Source organism: Tachyglossus aculeatus, chromosome 2 (genome assembly GCF_015852505.1).
Source record: "Tachyglossus aculeatus isolate mTacAcu1 chromosome 2, mTacAcu1.pri, whole genome shotgun sequence".
NCBI lineage: Eukaryota > Metazoa > Chordata > Mammalia > Monotremata > Tachyglossidae > Tachyglossus > Tachyglossus aculeatus.
In genome coordinates this window covers 10,729,565-10,750,814 of record NC_052067.1, presented here as the reverse complement: position 1 = coordinate 10,750,814, position 21,250 = coordinate 10,729,565, and the positions used below count along the sequence as shown (strand labels likewise).

At 40.2% G+C, this 21,250-nt stretch overlaps 1 protein-coding gene and 1 non-coding gene across 4 annotated transcripts in view; one reads left to right on the top strand and one right to left on the bottom strand.

Moving 5' to 3' along the window:
- HDAC9 (histone deacetylase 9) overlaps positions 1 to 21,250 on the bottom strand; it is a 416,231-nt gene that overhangs the window by 282,838 nt on the left and 112,143 nt on the right. The gene's annotated exons all lie outside the window — the stretch shown is intronic.
- On the top strand, positions 2,468 to 2,595 carry LOC119924663. Its single transcript, XR_005449363.1, has one exon. It is a non-coding gene; the product is annotated as a U6atac minor spliceosomal RNA (small nuclear RNA).

The following is a 21,250-nucleotide window of genomic DNA, read 5'->3' as shown; positions in this document are numbered from 1 at the left end:
ACTAAGCGCTTGGGAAGTACAAGTCGGCAACATCTAGAGACGGTCCCTACCCAACAGCGGGCTCACGGTCTAGAAGGAGTCGAGTGGGGTGGGGGGTTTGAAGACCTTCTGCCTTTTGGAAGTGCAAAGTAGCAGTGTGGCATAATGGATAGGAGGCCCGGGAGTCAGAGAGTCATGGGTTCGAATCCTGGATCAGCCACTTGCCCGCTGTGTGACCATGGGCAACTCACTTCGATTCTCTGTGCCTCAGTTACCTCATCTGTAAAATGGGGTTTGAGGCCATGTCCCACCCGATTTGCTTGTAACCACCCCAGTGCTTAGTACAGTGCTTGGCATATAGTAAGTGCTTAACAAATTATTATTCTTATTAATAACCTAATTGGCTTGTGTCTCTCTCAGCACTTAGTATAGTGCCTGGTAGATCGTGAGCACTTAACAAGTACCATTAAGAAAAAAAATAGGAACTGGAGAAGGGAATACAAGGGCTGTTGTTGGTGAGAAGCCCGGTAGAAAATATTTGTGCTTAGTCTACATTAGGGTAAATTGAATGCTCACGCAGTGCAGCATAATATGGTCAACTGGAACCACTGCACACATGCAATGTGTGAAACAGTGTGGCTGCTTAGATAAGCAGCGTGGCTCAGTGGAAAGAACGCAGGCTTTGGAGTCAGAGGTCATGGGTTCAAATCCTGACTCTGCCAGTTGTCAGCTGCGTGACTTCGGGCAAGTCACTTAACTTCTCAGTGCCTCAGTTACCTCAACTGTAAAATGGGGATTAAGACTGTGAGCCCCCCGTGGGACAACCCGATCACCTTGTAACCTCCCCAGTGCTTAGAACAGTGCTTTGCACATAGTAAGCACTTAATAAATGCCATCAATATTATGCACTAAAGCAGTGTGGCTTAGTGGATAGAGCCCAGACCTGGGAGTTAGAATGACTGGGATTCAAATCCCGGCTCTGCCACATGTCTGCTGTGTGACCTTGGGCAAGTCACTTCACTTCTCTGGGCCTCAGTTACCTCATCACTAAAATAGGGATTAAGAGTGTGAGCCCCATATGGGACAGGGTCTGTGTCTAACCCAATTTGCTTGCAACTACCCCAGCACTTAGAACAGTATTGGCACATAGTAAGGGATTAACTAGTACCATTATTATTTTTATTACCATCATTATTATTACATGTCTAGACTGTGAGCCCGCTTTTGGGTAGCGACCGTCTCTATATGTTGCCAACTTGTACTTCCCAAGCGCTTAGTACAGTGCTCTGCATATAGTAAGCGCTCAATAAATATGATTGAATGAATGAATGAATGTCTATCATAACTCAACATTGTTGGTCGGAATGCGAGGGGCCCCCAGATTTATTCCTGTTTCAGGGCTGCCCATCATCTGATCCAAATAGGGCAGATCCAGTTCTGATCCAAACAGGGCACGTGTCAAGTAATCCTCTAGACTGAAAGCTCAGTGTGGGCAGGGAACATGTCTACCAACTCTGTTATATTCTCCCAAGAGCTGAGAACAGTGCTCCGCACAAATTAAACACCCAATAACTACCATCAATTGAATGCATGTTGCAAATCAGTTTCTAATATTGAATCTTTTCCAATTGAGCCTTAAAGTCAGGAGTCAATAAAAGAAATTACTTATATTCATTTTGGTTTCTCGAAACTTCTCCAATTCTCCACTGCCTCCCTAAGCACTTTTGCTTGGATGCTGTCTTTCCTTCTCCTGAAACCATAACACTGATCTAAAAATATCTTATTTTTCAACAAGCCACATTATCTGTTGTATGTAGAGAACATATGAGTCATTTTTACAAAATGCCAAAATAAATGGAAGACTATACCCTTTCTTAAAGAATCCCCCCAGGAAGTTGCATACTCTTGGAGACACATAACCACAGTAACGAAGTATCCCTTTTCTGTTAACTCTTTGCCCTCATCCCATCCTCCCAAATCAATTCATTCTCCCTTTGGGAAACCTGGATGCCTTGACCATCTGCACAGCAGGCCCTGGCCATAAACACTTTCTGGTTCAGAGTTCTAATTTCTAACAGAGCATTTTCTCTTAACTTTCCTAAAATGACTCTGATACTCCTCCATTTATCTATACACCAACGATCAGCTTTAATACATACCCTTTGAAATGTTTCTTCTCTGCCAACTACTGGATGCAAATGGAGTTTTTATTTTGTTCAGGATTCTCTCACTTCAAACTTAGAGGTGGTTTCAAAAATAAGTGGCCAGTTACTCTGGGCCCATCAAAATTGCAAGAGATTCTTACGTATCAAAGAGAATTGAAAACGAGATTCATAAAGATGAAAGAATGCTTTCTCACTGTCCAAGTAAGAAAACTCTACTAGTTTGGACTGGCTGGGCAGCAATAGGGACACACTTTGATTATGAGCACTTTGAGAGTCAGGGGGTGTGTCTAATTCTTACTTGTGTACTCTTTCCTCTTTGTGTTGTGTTGTATGAAAGGAGAGAAGGTTAGCACTCCCCTTGAGAAGGATTAAAGAGGTCCTAGTGGCCTATACCACACATATATGGTTAAGGCATTGCCACCTACTTCGTGGCATCTAACCAAGTTTTACCCCTTCCAGACTGTGAGCCCACTGTTGGGTAGGGACCGTCTCTATATGTTGCCAACTTGTACTTCCCAAGTGCTTACTACAGTGCTCTGCACACAGTAAGTGCTCAATAAATATGATTGATTGATTGATTTCCTAGTACTTAGTACAGTGGTCTGCACACAGAGAGCCCTTAAAGAATACTGTTACTACTAGAGGAAAAGCAGATGAACTAACTCACTCCTCAGATGATCTAGTCAAATCTTGTTTCCCACCAGCATGGGAAGCTGTGTGTCTTCGAGGAAAGAGAGCCTGGGTTCCCATCCTGGCTCTGCCATTTGTCTGCTGTGTGACCTAAGGGCAAGCCACTTAACATCTCCGTGACTCGGTTACCTCATCTGTAAAATGGAGATCGAATCATCCTTCTTCCAACTCAGACTGTGATCCACAAGTGGGAAAGGGACTGTGTTCAATCGGATTACGTTGCATTTACCCCAGCACTTAGTACAGGGCTTGGCATATAATGTTGAACAAATACCAATATCAACGAACAAGCAAACAAAAAAACAGCAAAACCTAGGAGAAAAGGTAGATTGGAGGAGATAAGCCAACGGTGAGTTTTTCAGGTGCTACAGATTAAACTAATGGTAATGCATAGATTACTCCTAAAAACATAGGAACATGACTTACTAGCGGAGATAAAGATCTGTAATTCATCAGTAAATCGATAGCATTTATTGAGTGCTTACTGTGTGCAGAGCACTGTACTAAGCATTTCGGGGGGTACAATACAACAGAGTCGGTAGTCAAGTTTCCTGTCCAAAATGAGTTTACAGTCTAAAGGGGAGTTTATATTCATACTATTTCATTCGATTGTATTTATTGAGCACTCGCCGTGTGCAGAACACTGTATTAAGTACTTGGGAGAGTACAATACAACAATAAACAGACACATCCCCTGCTCACAATTAATTTACATTGTCCTAACAACAAGCTATCATCATTTGATGGTATTTTTAGCTTTTTTTTGTTAATGAAAAGAAATGTGCTACCCTGCTGCTCAGAACAGAACCTCATTGTGTGAAGGATCACAGTGTAAAACAGCCCATCTTTAGTTCACAGTCCCCAAAAGTAAGAGATATAAATGCACACATATGCATGATACACCAGTTTATTTTCAATTTAAGAATCTCAGGACCAATTGGAACTGAATTTTAGGGGCTATATGATTTTCAGAGTTAAACATTTCAGAATTTGATAGGTCACAGCTTATTTTGCTTGCAAGTCACAGAATGCAAGCACTTAATGGTAATAAGGGAGTGATATTGTTTCTTAATACCTTCCAGAGCAGCAAAGAAGAAAATCAGAAAAAAAGGAGTTAAGTCCCAGAAGCAACTTTTTCTGGGAATATGAAGACCCAACAATCAATCAATCAATCAATCTTATTTATTGAGTGTTTACTCTGTGCAGAGCACCGTACTAAGCGCTTGGGAAGTACAAGTTGGCAACATATAGAGGCGGTCCCTACCCAACAGTGGGCTCACAGTCTAGAATGAAATAATAATAATAATAATAATAATATAACATTTGTTAAGCACTTACTACATATCAAGTACTTTCTAAGCACTGGAGTAGAAACAGGGATATCAGGTTGGGCACAGCCCCTGTCTCTTGTGCAGTTCAAAGTCTAAGGGGAAGGGAGAATAGGTATTGATTGATTCCCCTTTTTTATTGATGAGGAAACTGAGGAACAGAAGTTAAAAGACTTGCCCAAGGTCTCACAGCAGGAAAATGGTGGAGCTGGAATTAGAACCGAGGTCCTCTGAATCCTACATCTATGCTCTTTTCACTAGTCCACAGTGCTGATCTAGTTGGAAGAAGATGTTATTATTTTTGCTGCTGATCTCCAGAAACTAGAGCTGGCTTCACCCAGAAGAATCCCAAGCCCTAGCCTCTCCCAAGTCCTCCAAGTGGGTCAATGGCTAGATTTTCTCAGTGTGAATATTCTGCATTTCTATGCAGCCCCAGATAGAGCAGTATTCTAGTCAAAAGGAAGCAGCACTCTGGCTTTTTTTGGTTTTAGAGTATTCATTCATTCAATCGTATTTATTGAGCGCTTACTGTGTGCAGAGCACTGTACTACGCGCTTGGGAAGTACAAGTTTGCAACATATAGAGACGGCCCCTACCCAACAGCGGGCTCACAGTCTAGAAGGGGGAGACAGATGACAAAACAAAACATATAAACCAAATAAAATAAATAGAATAAATATGTACAAATAAAATAAATAGAGAAATACGTACAAACATATGTACATATACACAGGTGCCGAATTTATTAAGCACTTACTATGTGCCTGGACCTGGGCTACGCACTGGGGTAGATTCATTCATTTCATTCATTCAATCGTATTTATTGAGCACTTACTGTGTGCAGAGCACTGTACTAAGTGCTTGGGAAGTACAGGTGAGCAACATATAGAGACGGTCCCTACCCAACAGCGGGCTCACAGTCTAGAAGGGGGAGACAGACAACAAAATAAAACATGTTTACAGGTGTCAATCATTCATTCATTCATTCAATCATATTTATTGAGCGCTTACTGTGTGCAGAGCACTGTACTAAGCACTCGGGAAGTACAAGTTGGGAACATCTAGAGACGGTCCCTACCCAACAGTGGGCTCACAGTCTAGAAAGGGGAGACAGAGAACAAAATAAAACATATTAACAAAATGAAATAAAGAGAATAAATATGTACAAATAAAATAGAGTAATAATGAATAGAGTAATAATAAATAGAGTTATAATAATTGGAGTGTCAAAATCATCAGAACAAATAGAATTATAGCTATAATCTGGTTGGACACAGTCCATGTCCCACATGGGCTCACAGACTTAATTCCCATTTTACAGATGAGGTCACTGAGGCACAGAGGAGTTTAGCGACTTGTCCATGGTCACACAGCAGACAAGCAGGGTAAGCAGGATTAGAACCTAGGTCCTTTTGGTTTCCAGACCTGTGCTCTATCCATTAGGCAACACCGCTTCTCCTAGCCTTAACCTAGCCTTAAACCTGTGTGACAGCTGGAAGTTGGTCTTTATCTCTTATTTTCTTCACTTCAGTTCCTGACACTAGGGAGCTTGTTACGAAGAGTACGTATAGAGTTATTTCCCTTCCTCAAGGGAAAGGAGATGTTACAGTCAAAGAAACACGTGTCACCTTTTCATAGAGCATCACAGGCAATTTCTAGATTTAGATGGAGATGAGGCCCAAGGGGTCAGGAGGAAAAAGGAGCGAATTTTCAAAATTGAAGAAAAGGTTTTGAATGGGATCATGTGATCATTCAGTCGAACAGCACAAATTAAATGTTTGAGTGGGATTTCTTTGAGATTCAAAATATACAACAGCTCCCTGTGGCCAAATTGTTTTTTAAATGTTCTGATTTTCCCCACTGCCTAGAGGTATGGAATTAGGAGAGTTAAATGTGTTGGTTTTCTATTCTTGGCTCAGCCATCCATTTGGCCAATGCTTTATCCCCACCCTAAGTCACTGTTTCATAATACACTTTGGTCTCTAGTTAAAGAGAGTAAATAACCTCCGTCTGTCCCTGAGTCATTTCAAAGACTGCAAGACAAAATTATGTTCCAACGCCGTTGACTTCAATTGAAAATTCCCTCTGAATATTCTACCTCTCTCCTTTTTTCCATTTCAGCCAACCAATCACTAATATTTATGGAGTGTTTACTTCATGGAGAGCACTGTACTATGTGCTGGGGAGAGGTCTGAGGGGTCCTAATTTGCTATTGTAGGTCTGGTATGCCCGTTTCCTCTAATCTCACAACATGAGGGTCTCACCTTCTGCCCCCATTCCCCTGCCCAACCCACCTCAGCTCCAACTCTGCCAACTACACTTTATCAGAAATAAAGTGTATCACTTTATCTGCCCAATTTTTATGGTTATTTCTTAAGCACGTATTACGTACCAGGCACTGTACTGAGTGATGTGTGTATATATATATATATATATATATATATATGTTTGTACAGATTTATTATTCTATTTTATTTGTACATGTTTACTATTCTATTTATTTTGTTAATGATAATAATAATAATAATTATGATGGTATTTGTTAAGCGCTTACTATGTGCAAAGCACTGTTCTAAGCACTGGGGGGATACAAGGTGATGAGGTTGTCCCACGTGGGGCTCACAGTCTTAATCCCCCTTTTACAGATGAGGGAACTGAGGCACAGAGAAGTGAAGTGACTTGCCCAGAGTCACACAGCTGACAATCGGCAGAGCCGGGATTTGAACCCATGATGTCTGACTCCAAAGCCCAGGCTCTTTCCACTGAGCCACGCTGCTTCTCTAATGATGTGCATCTAGCTTTACTTCTATCTATTCTGATGACTTGACACCTGTCCACATATTTGGTTTTGTTTTCCGTCTCCCCCCTCTAGACTGTAAGCCCATTGTTGGGTAGGGACCGTCTCTATATGTTGCCAACTTGTACTTCCCAAGCACTTAGTACAGTGCTCTGCACACAGTAAGCGCTCAGTAAACACGACTGAATGAATGAATGAATGATGAGGTAGATACAAGTAAATCAGGTTGGACCCAGTCCTTGCCTCATTCATTCATTCAATCGTATTTATTGAGCGCTTACTGTGTGCAGAGCACTGTACTAAGTGCTTGGGAAGTACAAGTTGGCAACATTCATTCAATCATATTTATTGAGTGCTTACTGTGTGCAGAGCACTGTACTAAGCACTTGGGAAGTACAAGTTGGTAACATATAGAGACGGTCCCTACCCAACAGCGGACTCATAGTCTAGAAGGGGGAGACAGACAACAAAACAAAACATATTAACAAAATAAAATAAATAGAATAAATATGTACAAATAAAATAAATAAATAAATAGAGTAATAAATACATACAAACATATATACAGGTGCTGTGGGGAGGGGAAGGAGGTAAGGCAGGGGGGACAAGGGATATGAGCTATTATTGCTGATGTCCACTGGATAATCGAAAGGGCAAGGGAATATCCAAAGGAAGTCAGCATGGGCTTTACTGATTATAGTATGGCCTTTGACTACATGGATCATGAGAAATTTAATCCCCACTTTACAGTGACATAACTGAGGCCCAGAGAAATGAAGTGATCTGCCCAAGGTCACGCAGACAAGTGGAGGAGTCAGAATTAGAACACAGGTCCTTCTATTCAGTAGGTCACCTTGCTTCTCTCTAGCATTTTGGGAGATTAATAATTTTAAAAAGGTGTTTAAAGAAAAAAAACCTGCAAATAATTTTTATGTGATTGCAAAATTCCATCAATTCTGAACTGCTTAATATCATTTGAACACGTAAATGTCTAAAATGTATTTTTGGTTGCCCAAAAGCTAACAGACTAAAAGTTCAATATTCTGTAGTGTGGGCATATTTTCCAAAGGCAACTTCTGCAAAAACCACCGTCAGAAAGCAGGTCCGCTCTGTCGATAAAATTCCATCTTGCTCTGGGACCAGCTCCTGGTCCAGTGGAAGCTTGTTGTGGAGTATTTAAAGAGCTTCAAAATGATTTTCCCTTCCTGGAAAAGCAGCTGATAGATAGGATACAGAGAACTTAATCCCATGAACCATCCGTGAAACACATTTCTAAATGGACAAGGGATCTTCTTCATTCACCCTGAATATTGGAAAACATTGGTGACTATCAAATCCTCTTACCAGTCATAAATTATTATTTCCTTGCTGTGTGACTTTGGACAAAGACAATTAAGTTCTCCATTATCACCATTTTCTCATCTGTAAAATGAGGAAGAAATCCTCTTCTCTTTTTCCCTTGGACTCTGACTGTTCAAAGTCATAGATTTTATTTTTAGTAACATTTGTTAAGTACTTACTACGTGGCAAGCATTGTACTAAGTGCTGGAGTAAATACAAGACACGGTCCATGTCCCACATGGGGCTCATAATCTTAATCCCCATTTTACAGACCAGGAAACTGAGGCACAGAGAAGTTAAAGTGATTTGCTGAAAGTCACACAGCAGAAAAGTGTAGGAGCTGGGAATAAATAATAGATAAATCTGTTTCCATCACTTTACATTTAGGAATTTTTAAATTTGGCCATTTTGAAGCTTGATGCCTATAGCATCCAAAAAAAAGGGCTCCAGCACATCTACCATAAGAAAAAAACAGGCATTTTTTACTTTTGAACATAAATACAGTTGACAATTATCAGCAACAGTAGGATTCTTCACCTTTAGGCATATGAATTCTCTACAAGCATAATCCGGACTCTAATTTAGACCCTGGGGAGAGGGTAAAACAATTTAATTTCCAAAGTATCTTGGTTAGTTTGAAGTTATTTTTAATCCATCTGTGGTATCCTGTTGAAGACTTCCTGGAAGAAATAAGTTTTCCCAAAGAGATCTTTTCAGAGAGGAATGTGGTTTCTTCACTAATGAAACAGCATTTAGTCCAGGAGTATTTATTTATTTATTTTACTTGTACATATTTATTCTATTTATTTTATTTTGTTAATATGTTTTGTTTTGTTGTCTGTCTCCCCCTTCTAGACTGTGAGCCCGCTGTTGGGTAGGGACTTTCTCTATATGTTGCCAACTTGTACGTCCCAAGCGCTTAGTAAAGTGCTCTGCACCCAGTAAGCACTCAATGAATATGATTGAATGAATGAATGAAAGAGAAGCACAGAGAAAAGAGAAAAGAAATAATTATCTACAGGGCTATGGAGAAAGCGGCATGTTTGCAATTAGCCACAGCTGTCCTTGCTGGTCAAATAATAATAATGATAATAATAATAATGGTATTTGTTAAGTGCTTACTATGTGCAAAGAACTGTTCTAAGCGCTGGGGAGGTTACAAGGAGATCAGGTTGTGTCACGAGGGGGCTCACAGTTTTTAATCCCCATTTTACAAATGAGGTAACTGAGGCACAGAGAAGTGAAGTGACTTGCCCAGAGTCACACGGCTGACAAGTGCCAGAGCCGGGATTAGAACCCATGACCTCTGACTCCCAAGCCCGGGCTCTTTCCACTGAGCCACGCTGCTTCTCTGACTTATCGAATGGAAACGTACGTGAAATGTGAATTGCCCAATGTTCTAGCAGGATTCCCGAAAGGACAAGGGATATGAGATATTATTGCTGATGTCCACTGGATAATCAAAAGGGCAAGATAATATCAAAAGGAAGTCAGCATGGGCTTTACCTATTATAGTACGGCCTTTGACTACGTGGATCATGAGAAACTCTGGAGCACATTACGGAAAATGGGCATGTCGGATGATTTTACTGCATTAATATGGAATCTGTATGCCAGACAGGAGGCTACAATAAGAACAGAATATGGAGAAACTGATTGGTTTTCCATCACAAAGGGTGTATAATGAGGATGGATCTTATTGCCTTATCTGTTCATCCTTTATGCCAACTACATAATGAGAGAAGCAGAATTGGATGCAGATTATTAATAATAATAATAACTATTATTATTATTATTATGGTAGTTGTTAAGCGCTTACTATGTGCCAAGCACTGTTCTGAGCACTGGGGAATGACTCGACTTAGATTAGCATATTTTGGAGACATTGATTCATTCATTCAATTGTATTCATTGAATGCTTACAGTGTGCAGAGTACTGTACTAAGTGCTTGAAAAGAACATTTGGCAACAGATACTGACAATCGCTACCCAACAACGGGCTCACATTCTAGAAGGGGAGATAGATCAATCAATCAATCAATCAATCGTATTTATTGAGTGCTTACTGTGTGCAGAGCACTGTATTAAGTGCTTGGGAAGTACAAGTTGGCAACATATAGAGACAGTCCCTACTCAACAGTGGGTTCACAGTCTAGAAGGGGGAAGATCAGGAGGATTAATTCTCTGGAGAAGACACTAAGTCCAGGGAAATGTGAAAGAGGCAGACCAGCAGCTAGATGGATAGAAACCATAACGACGATAAAGGAAGAACCGTTACGGATTATTGAAGATGATAAGCCGTCTGGGAGAAAATATAGCCATAGAGTCACTACTAATCGAAAACAACTTGATGGCATTTGACAATAACAATAATAGAATCATGGTAGAGTCCCATCTCTTAAGAATTCCAAGAGTGTACAACATTTAGAATGAGTATGAATGATCTTTTTTCCCAAAGAGATTGATCACCAGGGGAGATGGTGGGGCAGCCTATTTTCGCGGTCAGTCTGAGCTATAATAATAATTGTGGCATTTATTAAGCACTTACTATGTTCCAAGCACTATACTAAGCTCTGGGGGAGATACAAACAAATCAGCTAGGACACACTCTCTGTCCCACATGGGACTCAAAGTCTTAATCCCCATTTTACAGATGAGGTAACTGAGGCACAGAGAAGTGAAGTGACTTGCCCAAGGTCACATAGCAGACCAGTGGCAGAGGCAGGATTAGAACTCAGGTCCTTCTGACTTCCAGGCCTAATTTCTATCCTCTAGACTACACTGCTTCTCTATGATCCCTGCCCTCAAGGAGCTTACAGTCCAGTGGAGGAATTTCTGATCTCCCCATTGGGCCATTTTATTGTTGCAGCAGGGTATTGTGCCAAAGAATTCCAGAAAGATTAATACGAGTATCTGTACAGATGTCCAGATGATAAGTAGCTTGCATTTGGAGTGACTGGAGGTTTTTGTGTTTAGCCTGTTTAAATTCTGAATCTCTTTACCAACACCGCCAACATTGTTTTTTGTTCACCCGTGTTCTAGAAACTCAAATGAAACCTTCTAAAGTACTTCAAAACATAGCCATAGAATACACTGATTTAAATAAAGTCAGATAAATATCTGGACTGATCAATTGAATATTAAAACCAACATACTTGGAACTCATCTTCTTTATTTTGCCCACACAATTGGATTGTATACTGTTCCTCTGGGAATTTTTTTTTTCAGTTATTATTCATCTGAATCACAGTGCTCAAACTGGACCTTATCAAGAATTTATGAAGTCCTACCATATGTAAGGTGATCATTTGATCAAAACACAAAGATCCCAGAAAATAGAACATTTGTAGAGAAAAACCCTTATAAAATAGTCCATGATTTTATTCTATTTCAACATAAGATACAAGTGCACATAGCTCATTGTGGGCAGGGAACATATCCATCAATTCTGTTATATCGTACTCTCCCAAGAGCTTAGTTCAGCACTCTGCATACAGTAAGCACTCCTTAAATATGACTGATTGATGGATTGATCATGGCTTGAGATGGAATTAAATTAGAGAGAGGCTCCTAAGCTTATCTCTGCTAAAGACAGCACAAATGTTGCTCTATCCAACTAAGTGTCTGATGTCATGATTCACAATTTAATCTTCCTAAGACAAGCAAAATGAGCGTATTTTGTTTTGCTTTGCTATGTATGCTTGTGCATATGTTTACTTCAGAACAGGTTCTTCAAAAGTATGTATATGTAAACATATTTATAAATCTCTATCTTTAGAAATATGGTGATTTGGGTAACATGTCCCTCATTTTTGTAAACATCAATGTAAAAAAACCATATTGTGACCAAAATCCACTTTGCTGTGGCTTAACTTATTCTAATTATTCTTAAGACACCTTTTATCCAATATGAAGTTTTTCTATCTGACATAATGTTTAAGACTTTACTGCAATGAAACTCACATAGTAATGAAGCAGTAAAAAGTACATAGCTTGTGGGTGTATGCCTGTATATTAGAATATATACTGGTGGAAATATAAGAAGTATGCATCTATATGGCTACACTCATATATGCTATATTATGCTGCCTCAGGAATTCAATACATTATCTTTGGAACCCCAGTCTACTGGCAAAGAGGAAGTCTGTGTTTGCTTTCATAATAGTATATCAATCTCACCCTAGGGACATAACTGAAATTCTTTCTCGCCAGTCACCTGCTAGTTACTTTAATATATTAGCCATATCAAAAATAAACTATCTTTAACTATCCAGTCCCATTTACAATCCCCTGACTTCAAGTCATTAAATATGTACCAGCTCTGAATAAACAAGTCACATCCTACAAACTGAGAGGTTATTGGAATACATTTCTCGGTCTCTGCTGTCTCAAACCCTTCGCATTTACTGATCTGTTTCGCTGACTGATCATTTAAACTCCATCTGTTATCAGGTCTTTGGTTTTTAGGAGTTTCCATTTTGACCCCTGAGCAACCTGAGACAGCCTTTAGGCTCTCTGGAATGAGAGGTTAAATATTTTTCAAGAGGTGTGAAAAATGAACCATTTCCTTCAACACCCTCAGTGCCTGCCCCAAAGAAAATGTTTTCAGGATTAGAAAAAAAAAATGCCATGCAAAATATGAATAAAGCAATGATTCTCTTTGTGCCGAATAAGCACGTTAAAAGGGGCATCCCAAGGGGTGTAAAAAATGCTCAGATGGGAACATTATTGGACAACATCTCATTATTTTATATTTAAAGCTGATGAGATTTTGGTGTCTTAACGACAGAAGTGTTTATCTGCCCCTAAAATTGATTGGTCATCACACCAAAAATCTTGACACAGAAACTCCACTAAAATGAGGGCTTTGCAATAGTGTAAAATTTTCATTTTAACAGGCAGAACTATTCTTCAAATTAAAATATTGTCGTGGTTCTTGTGGCTACATTTATTTTAGTATTCTTCTCCCAACCCAGGGGAAAAAGAGTGAAGCAAGCCATCTTTGTCCCTGATTTCATTTTCCCTCCAAATAGTGCCTGGCCCATAACAGGCAGTAGGCTGAAGTTGCTTGTCAATATTATGTTGCTATTAACAGTGTGATCAATCGATCAATCAATCATATTTATTGAGTGCTTACTGTGTGCAGAGCACTGTTTTAAATGCTTGGCAGAGTACAAAACAACAACATATTCCCTACCCACAGCAGTGAAGCCACCCCTATCAACATAATGTCACAAATGTATGACTCTGATTCATAACAAATAACTGCCCGACATTCCCTGAGGTAGCTGGAATAGATGTAAAAAAGTAAATCCATGGTTATGGATAACCCCACCCCCCTCCACCCACTGATTAAATAAAAATGGATCCAAAATACTTCATTGTCCTTTGTAAATGAAACAACTAGCCACAGGAGGAAAGATGTAAGGATGACGTTTTGGGTTTCTTTTTGTTTTTGTTTGCTATTTTTTAACAGGATTTTCACATTTTTGTGCTCCAGTACTATGGCATCTAAGTGTCCTTTGTGATTTTTTACCATATTCTACAGAATAGTGTCATAAATACTATCAGGAGGGCCAAGTTCCATATCCAACTATGTCCTGCTTATTTTATTTTTACCATTATAACATCATCCATTAAACAACCTTCAAAAGGTGACGAGAATAACTTTATCAATTCCCTTGAAATATTATATGATATCGATGCCACAATATTTTGTCAATCATACTTATTGAGCACTTAATGTGTGCAGAGGACTGTATTAAGCACTTTGGAGAGTACAGCATAACACTATAACAAACACATTCCCTGCCCACAGCGAACGTACAGTCCACAGTATAAAGCTTTTTAACAAGGTATATGAAATTTAGAGAACAACTAAAAAATGTCAGTGAGCAGTAAAAGTGGTTTAGCTCAGTGATTCAGGCTCCATAGTGCTCTTCCCTGAATTATTTTCATGGGATCCATAATGCAAAAATGTCCATTTATACAGCAACAAAACCTGCAATTTTATCTCCAAGATTTTAAAGGAACCAAGATAGTGAGCAAAGTGTCTCTGACAACCAAAGGAGAGCTAGTTAGAGAGAGGATCACTGAAGAAAATTCTCTGGCCACCTAGACCTATCTAAGGGTTGTCATATTGTAAATACAGTGAGGGAGCTTTCTCTTGCTACTATATATATATAGTATGACTGATATATATACTATATATATATAGTAGCAAGAGAAAATAACAATATTTTAATTTGAAGAATATATTGAATTTACAATATACTATATATATATATACATATATATATATATATATATATATATATATATATATATATATGCTTCTTAGGAGAAGCAGCATGGCTCAGTGGAAAGAGCATGGGCTTTGGAGTCAGGGGTCATGGGTTCGAATCCTGGCTCCACCACATGCCTGCTGTGTGACCTTGGGCAAGTCACTTCACTTCTCTGAGCCTCGGTTACCTCATCTGTATAATGGGGATTAAGACTGTGAGCCCCGTGTGGGACAACCTGATCACCTTGTATCCCCCCAGCGCTTAGAACAATGCTTTGCACATAGTAAGCGCTTAACAAATGCCATCATTATTATTATTAGTATATATATATATATTATATATATAGTATGTATATATATATACTAATAATAATATATATATACACTATACACTATATATATAGTGTACTGTAAACTCTACATTATATACTCACCCCTCACATCCAAGCCGTCACCGTCACCAAAACCTGCCAGTCTCAGCTCCGCAACATTGCCAAGATCTGCCCTTTCCTCTCCATCCAAACAGCTACCCTGCTCATTCAAGCTCTCATCCTATCCCATCTGGACTACTGCATCAGCCTTCTCTCTGATCTCCCATCCTCGTGTCTCTCCCCACTTCAATCCATACTTCATGCTGCTGCCCGGATTGTCTTTGTCCAGAAACGCTCTGGGCATGTTAGTCCCCTCCTCAAAAATCTCCAGTGGCTACCAATCAATCTGCTCATCAGGCAGAAACTCCTCACCCTGGGCTTCAAGGCTGTCCACCACCTCACCCCCTCCTACCTCACCTCCCTTCTCTCCTTCTCCAGCCCAGCCCGCACCCTCCGCTCCTCTGCTGCTAATCTCCTCACCGTGCCTCGTTCTCGCCTGTCCCGCCATCGACCCCCGGCCCACATCATCCCCCGGGCCTGGAATGCCCTCCCTCTGCCCATCCACCCAGCTAGCTCTCTTCCTCCCTTCGAGGCCCTACTCAGAGCTCACCTCCTCCAGGAGGCCTTCCCAGACTGAGCCCCTTCCTTCCTCTCCCCCTCGTTCCCCTCTCCATCCCCCCATCTTACCTCCTTCCCTTCCCCACAGCACCTATATATATGTATATTTGTTTGTACATATTTATTACTCTATTTATTTATTTATTTATTTTACTTGTACATATCTATTCTATTTATTTTATTTTCTTAGTATGTTTGGTTTTGTTCTCTGTCTCCCCCTTTTAGACTGTGAACCCACTATTGGGTAGGGACTGTCTCTATATGTTACCAACTTGTACTTCCCAAGCACTTAGTACAGTGCTCTGCACATAGTAAGCGCTCAATAAATACGATTGATGATGATGATGATGATTTATTACTCTATTTATTTATTTATTTATTTTACTTGTACATATCTATTCTATTTATTTTATTTTCTTAGTATGTTTGGTTTTGTTCTCTGTCTCCCCCTTTTAGACTGTGAACCCACTATTGGGTAGGGACTGTCTCTATATGTTACCAACTTGTACTTCCCAAGCACTTAGTACAGTGCTCTGCACACAGTAAGCGCTCAATAAATACGATTGATGATGATGATTATATATATTAGCATATACTTTATACTAGTATCCTATATACTATACACTATACACTACATACACTATACACTATATATACTATACACTATATACACTATATAGCAAGCAAGTAGCTATTGCTACTATATCGCTACTATATATTCCCTCAAGTACAGGGAGTGCAGTGTCTACAAAACAATCAACAAGGGATCATTAAGGGATCATTAAGTGCTACTGCTACTGTTCCTCATTCATGATAAATGTATTTGTTAAGCACGTACTATGTACCAAGCTCTATATTAAGGACTGGTATAGACACAAGATGAGCGTGGCTCAATGGAAAGAGCACATGCTTGGGAGTCAGAGGTCATGGGTTCAAATCCCGGCTCTGCCAATTGTCAGTTATGTGGCTTTGGGCAAGTCACTTAACTTCTCAGTGCCTCAGTTACCTCATCTGTAAAATGGGGATGAAGACTGTGAGCCCCACGTGGGACAATCTGATCACCTTGTATGCTGACCAGTGCTTGGCACATAGTAAGTTTTTAACAAATGCCATCATTATGATTATTATTATTATTATCAGGTCCCACCGGAGGCTCATAGCCTAAGCAGAAGGGAGAAAAGGTATTGAATCCTCATTTTACAGATGAGGAAACTGACACACAGAAAAGTTAGGGACTTTCCCAAGGTTATCCAGCAGGCAAGTGTCAGAGCTGAAATTAGAACCATTCATTCATTCAGTCGTATTTATTGAGCACTTACTGTGTGCAGCGCACTGTACTAAGCACTTGGGAAGTACAAGTTGGCAACCATCTGCCTCCCAGATTCTTTCTCCTTTCCCTAGGCCATGCTGCTTCTCCAGATCAATTCAGACACAGTTCCTACCCAACATGGGGTTCAGAATCTAAGTAGGGGGAAAAATAGGTACTGAATCCCCATTTTACAGATGAGGAAACTGAGGCATCGAGGGGTTAAGTGACTTCCCCAAGGTCACAGAGAAGCCAAGTGGAGAAGCGGGACTAGAATCCAGGTCTTCTGACCTCCAGGCTCAAACTGTTTCCATTAAGCCACTTTTGTCCTATTAGGGGTCCAGAAATTGACCCACTGCTATAGTAGGAAAACCACCACTACAAACTCTGAGGAAGAAGTCAGTTCGTCAGTCATATTTATTGAACATTTACTGTGTGCAGAATACTTTACTAAGCACTTAGAAAAGTACAACAATAAACAGACCCATCCCCTGCCCACAACAAGCTGAAGCAGATTACCATCTTCCCAATTCAAAATAGCAATAACTGTAATAACCACTTACTACGTGCCCAGCACTATTCTAAACCCTGGGGCAGAAACAAGATAATCAGGTCCCACATAGATATCCCAGTCTTAGTAGAAGAGAGAGCGGGTATTCAAATCCCCATTTGACAGATGAGGGAACCGAGGCCTAGAAAAGTTAAGGTTGCACAGCAAAATGGCAGAGCTGGAATTAGAATCCAGGTCCCCTGATTCCCAGGCCGGTGCTTGTCTCCACCAGTGCCTCTCCACATATTCTTGCTTCCCTGATTCGTTCCTTTCAAATAGAGGACAGCACGACAAACCCAGAGAACTGGCAGGATTACTAGGACCAATAATCACTCCTAGTCTTGCAGTGAACTAAACAAACACTAGAGCGAACTGCTATGGGATCCAAACTGAGGCATGATCTGTTTAGGAGTCCAGATTCTGCTTTAAAGTGGATTCCTTATAATAATAATAGTAGCATTTATTAAGCACTTACTATGTGCAAACTGTTCTAAGTGCTGGGGAGGTTACAAGGTGATCAGGCTGTCCCACGGGGGGCTCACAGTCTTAATCCCCATTTTACAGATAAGGTAACTGAGGCACAGAGAAGTTAAGTGACCTGCCCAAAGTCACACAGCTGACAAGAGGTGGAGTAGGGATTTGAACCCATGACCTCTGACTCCAAAGCCCGTGGTCTTTCCACACTGAGCCACACTGCTTCTCATTCTATGCATTATGCATTCTACTTTCCCAAGCCTTTAGTACAGTGGTCTGCAAACAAAAAGCCCTCAATCAATAGCATTATTTGATCGATGGATTCACTGATCATTTCAGAACAATTTGAGTTTCTCCGAGGAAGCTGCTGGTTTTTACCTGTTGCAGCTGAAAATAGTCTTGGAGTGAGGGTAGCTAGGCAACCAGCTGGGTACAGTGAAAGTTTAAGCTATTATAGGTTTGGCAGGTGCCCTGGCGTAGATGGAGTCATTTCACTGATTTGTTTTATTTCCCCAGAAAAAATCATCAGAAAGGGGCATAAAAATGGTCCTGTATTTGAGAGACACCAATTCCACACCTCTGCAATTGTACGGTAACATGTAACACTTTTTTCCCCAGCCTCATTTATTATCTAGCCCCATGATATTATTCATTTATTTATATTAACATGAGCCCGTTGTGGGCAGAGATTGTCTCTGTTGCGCAATTGTACTTCCCAAGCACTTAATACAGTGCCCTGCACACAGTAAGCGTTCAATAAATACGATTGAATGAATGAATGAATACTAGACTATAAATCACTCTAGACTGTAAGCTCCTTGGGGCCAGGGAATTAATCTACCCTTGTTATGCTGTACTCTCCTAAGTGTTTACAGTGTTCTGAACACAGTAAGCACTCAGTAAATACCACTGATTGATTGGTCATTACTCCAAGGATTGCACTGTAGTAGGTACCCCCTCATTTCTAATGTTGAGCTTCTAAAAGCTGCTAATCCTCTCAGTATTTTTTTTAGCTCCCAAACTAATAATGCTACCTCACAAAACACCAGATGAATCTACACTGTGGTAAATCACTGTGGTGTTGGTTTTACTAAAGAGAGAATGAAGGTTATTTGCTTAAGATAACTGCTGCTTTTTCATGTAAGGTGCTTGATGACTGACAAAGTTGGCTAAGAGCTGCTTTCATCCTCTCCGCTGTCTATCAGATGTTCTTCTCCTCTCATCTAGTTCACGGAAAGTTTAAAAAATCCTGGCTTTACTAATACATTTATCTTCTTCCTAGTCATAATCCCAACACTACAACTCATCTCCCGTCAAAATGGAAATGAAATAGCTGTTCTTGCTCCTCCTTAGATTGTGAACCTAAGACAGGAAAAATATCTGGTATAAATGTATTGCATCTACGAAAGTGCTTAGTACAGTGCTTGATATATAATGTTGGTGTTTGTTAATCTATGCGGAAGGAGGCAATGGTAAACCACTTTGGTATTTTTAGTTAAGAAAACTCTCTGGATCCACTACCAGAACGATTGCAGAGGGAGGTGGCGCCTTCATTCATTTAATCATATTCATTAGTGCTTACTGTGTGCAGAGCGCTGTACTAAGCGCTTGGAAAGTACAAGTTGGCAACATATAGAGACGGTCCCTACCCAACAACGGGTTCTGGAGGAGATGCGTCTGTGGCATCGCTAAGGGTCAGAGACGACTCGACAGCATAAGACAAGATGTTAAGCACTTACTTTATGACAAGCACTATAGTTAAAACACTGCGGCAGATATAGAATAACCAGGGTGGACAATGGTTTTTCTTATTATATAATTAATTTTGCTCCTTAGATCCCAAAGTCAATGGAATCACACACACATTATATTTCAATTCAACCCTCGTGACTGATTTGTCCCCATTTTAGTTTGAGTTTGATCCCAATATGAATCATTATCCATCTTTTCCAATGGCGAATGGTAAAGGTGCCAGGTGTATCTCAGTAGGAAGCATACTGCACTTCAGGATCCCATTAAGTCAAAGTGTTTCTTGATGAGAAAACATCACCTTCACATCGTTAAACTAAAATCCATACTTCAGTCGGTGCCCTAGAGCTGCTGGCAAGGTTTGCTTAGGAAATTTCATGCGAAGGTGCAGGAGCCCTGCACCCTACCCTTTTCCACACATAATTCAAGATAAACACTTTCCTCTTGACAGACCTTTTGAGAGATCAAAGCGTGGAACAAAGGCACAGAGTGACGTGAAGCGGCAAGTTCTGGACCATTAAGATGAATGGTTAGATTAGCTGGAAAATTCATGAAGACACCTTGGGTTTGCAGAAGTGGTTCTGTTTAGGTGATTAAAGCCTGGATGCTTGGGAGACAGAGAGCTCTAAACAACAATTTCACCCCCGTGCAGCCTCTGCGGTGTTTCAGCAAGCTCATCCGTCAACGTCAATCAGTGCAATTCACCTGACATCTCATTACAGATTTTAAGCAACTAGATGTCATCTAACAGAGGACAAATAGTTCATTAGACAAACCATTTTGGATCAAATATAACCCTTATGCAAAACACTCCAATCGCTATTCCAGCCAGCTAACGGTCGAGTAAGATAAACTAGCCGTAATGGAGTAGAACCTTTATAGAGCGCATTCACCCAAACGGCTCATATTTATGATTTACTGACATACTCCAAATCGCAACGCTCCAGTCGCTAAATAAAAACTGCGGTTTGAAAGAGTATATTCCTGAAATAGAAAACAAGATTGGGAGTGAAATCTTAACTCCACAGGCTTCCTTGATCTATGAGTCGAGAAGGGAAATATGTTGAGGTACACAAGCCGGAGTGCAGGATTTTCAGCGATTTCCAGACCACCCTGTAAATTGATGTTTTCAGCAAAGTCATAGCCCGTAATGCTGATTTTAGAGCATGACATGACATCAAATCCTGGTCAGTGTTTCTCCTTTCACTGAGAGCTTGAAAGGATATGCAATTAATTATGCCACAGATTTATGAGTGACTAACTGGAACCATACTCACTGCTTTGCTAGTGAGTATAGGAAGAGAAGTTGTCCACATGGGCCTTGAAGAAAACTTCAAGACTGGGAAACAGGTTGAAGAGGTGAAAACTAAGATTTTCAAAACTTCTGCTCAGGGCCTTAAAACGGTTACATTTTTCTTATGTTTTCACATCTCCATTGACTCATAGTGAAAGCCAAACTAAAAATAAAAGGAATTAATTAAGAAACTCAAAGCATTGCTAACTAAAATTCTTCCTGAGAATATTTTGAGAGCACCAAGCTATCATTCAACCGATCAATCACATTTATGGAGCAGTTACTGTGTGCAGAGCACTGTGCTA